The sequence below is a fragment of the Silene latifolia genome, chromosome 9, assembly GCF_048544455.1.
Source record: "Silene latifolia isolate original U9 population chromosome 9, ASM4854445v1, whole genome shotgun sequence".
Lineage (NCBI taxonomy): Eukaryota > Viridiplantae > Streptophyta > Magnoliopsida > Caryophyllales > Caryophyllaceae > Silene > Silene latifolia.
In genome coordinates this window covers 106,714,177-106,717,678 of record NC_133534.1, presented here as the reverse complement: position 1 = coordinate 106,717,678, position 3,502 = coordinate 106,714,177, and the positions used below count along the sequence as shown (strand labels likewise).

The 3,502-nt window shown below is 39.9% G+C and overlaps 1 non-coding gene across 1 annotated transcript; it reads right to left on the bottom strand.

The window, feature by feature from the left end:
- Positions 1-1,132: 1,132 nt before the first annotated feature.
- On the bottom strand, positions 1,133-1,239 carry LOC141604439 (small nucleolar RNA R71). Its single transcript, XR_012526138.1, has one exon. It is a non-coding gene; the product is annotated as a small nucleolar RNA R71 (small nucleolar RNA).
- Positions 1,240-3,502: the final 2,263 nt, after the last annotated feature.

Here is a 3,502-nt window from a genome sequence, read left to right as displayed (position 1 = left end):
CCGGGACCCAAACTTTCCTAGGAATGTAAGATATAACTCAACTCAATCCATCACAACAATAATTGCTTGCTTATAATTTGAGAACATGTTTGTATGATCAATTCCCATGATTCCCCAATGACCCATGATACCCTAGTGATTTTTATCAATTGTTTACAACCCTTTCAATTCATCTTGCTTATTTATTTTCATTGCTATTTAGTTAGTGACCTTCTACATCAACCCAAATTGTGACACCCCTAAGACACCACTAGTTTCAATAGAAATCTCATCTCAATTCCCGTCCCTTGGGATCCGACCTATACTTGCCTCTTTACTAATTGTAGAGTTATTTGTGAAGTTATAAATTGTGTTTCTATTCGGACGTGACCCAACGACAACATCTATTCAATTGTGAACACGAACCGGACCGATCAAAAATGGCGCCGTTGCCGGGGACAGTGTTAACTTGATTTTGATTTTCTTATATTGTTATTAGTTGTGTCTTTCTTTGCCTTGGGGAAGTAAAACTCCTCAAGGTTTGTTCTAATTTTTTTCGAGTTGTTTGATATTTTGCATGTCTAGAAGGTCACAAAGTGATTTGTTACCTTTTGATCGTGAAATTGAAAGAACCTTGACAAACAATAGAAGATTTGCTAGGAGGAACTTGAGAGGTATTAGTGAGGTGGTGAATATTCAACCAACTATTGAGTTCATCAACCCTTTTGCAAGAGAAGGTGAGGAGAACCCAACACAAAATACCCCACAAAATCAACCTACAATGCCTAAGTTTTCATCACATTCCGTACCCACCGAGGAGAACCTACCAAATGGTACTCCCACACCACAACATTTGACCGGAAATTTTATTGCCAAATCCGCCTTTATCCAATTAGTCGAAAGGCGCCAATTTGGGGGGATGCCTAGTGAATACCCTCATTCTCATATGGAAACCTTTTGTGACTATTGTGATGCGATTTCTCAAACCGGTGTAACTCAAGACCAAATTCGATGGGTCTTATTTCCTTTTTCTCTAATTGGCACCGCGAAACAATGGTTGAAGGGCCTTGATAAGGCCACTCTCGGAATTGATTCTTGGAAGAAGTTGGCTCTAACTTTCTACAAAAAGTTCTACCCACCGGAAATGACTAGCATGCTAAGAGCTCAAATTACGGGTTTTAAGCAAAGGGATGAAGAATCTTTGTATGAAGCTTGGGAGCGGTTCAAGGGAATTTGTCGCTCATGTCCTCACCATGGACTTAGCGAGTGGTTCTTGGTACAACAATTTTGGAACGGTCTATATGAAGATTCAAGGAACATTCTCAACATGGGATCAAATGGAATGTTAACCGAAGTTGATGACAATCAAACATGGAACAAGATTGAGGAAATGGCGGTCCATAACTCACAAAATAGTAGACCTCGCAAGGCTACTAGAGGAGGAAAGCATGAAGTGGACTCCGTTACTCAATTGGGTGCTCAACTTAGTGCTCACATTGACACAATCAATTTAAAGTTTGAACAAGCTATGGCAAGACTTTAAGAAGCCTCAAAATCACCAAAGCATTATGTTAATGCCATGACGGCATCCTCATCAATCCCAAGTGGGATATGTGAGAATTGTGGAACTTTGGGACATGACCAAAGTGAATGTAGGGGAACAAATGAACAAGTGAATGCTTTCCAAGCATACAAGAGTGGTACCCCTTATTCCAACTAGTACAATGAAAACACCAAGTTTCATCCAAATCTCTCATACAAAAGCCAAAATGTTCAAAACCCTCAAACAACATACACCCCACCTCCCATGAGAAACCAAAATCAAAGACCCTTTTACAACCAAAACCAAGGTTACCAAAATCAAAATCCATACAATCACCAAAATGACCAAGGTTTTGATGTTCAAAAAGCGGTCCTCCAAATGTAAAAGAATCAACAAGAATTTTTCACTCAAATGCAAAAAGATAGTCAAGCAAAGAAAACCACCATCAACAACATTCTAGCTCACACCAAGATGTTGGAAACCCAATTGACTCAACTAGCATCTTCAAGCTCACAAAGACAAAAGGGACAATTACCACCTCAAAGTAATCCCCCAAGACATGAAACGGTTAGTGCCATTCACTTGAGAAGTGGTACAAGGTATGAAGCACCGAAGAAGCAAGTTGAGGATGAAGTTATGGAAGCTAGTGATAAGGAAGAAATTGTGCAAAACTCCAAAGATGGAGAATCATCAAAAGAAGAAATTTCAAAGAAAAATGAAGACAAGGTCAAGGAGAAGGAGCCCATTGTGATTAAACTTCCTTTTCCAAGTCGTCAAGCCAAGCCCAAATTTGATGACCAACTTGGAAAGTTTATGGAAATTGTGAAGAATTTGGAAGTCTCAATTCCTCTCACGGAATTAATCAATCACGTGCCGGCCTATGCGAAATACATGAAATACATCCTCACAAAGAAGAAGTCGATCCGGAAACATGAGACTATCGCCTTCACTAAGGTGAGTAGTGCAATACTTCAAGGGAGTTCACCTCCAAAACTCAAGGATCCGGGAAGCTTCTCAATACCGTGTACCATTGGCGACACCACAATCAACAAAGCCTTATGCGATCTAGGGGCTAGTGTGAGTGTTATGCCGTACTCGGTGAGTAAAAGGTTGGGGATGGGAGAGCTTAAAAGCACCAATATCACACTCCAAATGGCCGATAGATCGACGAAGACACCATTGGATATGGGAAGATGTCCCCGTACGAATTGGGAAGTTTTTCATCCCGGTGGACTTTGTCATTGTTCATATGGAGGAAGATTCCAACATTCCAATCATTCTAGGAAGACCCTTCTTACACACCGCGGGTGCGGTGATTGATGTAAAACATTGTGAGCTCACTCTAGAGGTGGGAGATGAGAGTATAACTTTTAATCTTGACAAGACTATGAGAGGCCCCCGTTTACATGAACCGTGTTTTATGATCGATCATTATAGTCGAAAGGATAAAAGGAAGAAGTCGGAACTCCAATGGAAGAAGAAAATTGAAGATGCTCCATTGAAAGAGCAAGTGAATTGTGACAAAGAGAGCTTGCAAAGCTCACCAAAGTCAAGCAATGAAGAAGATGGCCTTATTGGCCAAGAAAAGCAAATGGGAAAGTTGTCTCCATCAAATCAAGAGATTTTCAATGATCAACTAAATGAAGTATGTGGTCTTTGGGACGACAAATTTGAAGGAATTTTTAATCCCTACATTGGTAATGCCATCGATCAAGACCACCAACAAGGACCAAGGTCTATTAAAGACCTCTATCATGATAATGAACAAGCGTTTGATTACTTTTTCAAGGTTTTGAGCAACATCAACAACACCTTGAACATGCCCCCTTGACATCTCATCAAGAATGAGAGTTTGGTGGAGTCCTCCCTAAACCACCAATTGTAAATATTTCTAACTCCCTAACTTGAATTTCAATTCTTGTATTGCATTTTTGTTATTTTTGGATTTTTATACTTTGATCAAGATAATTATCATGTTTG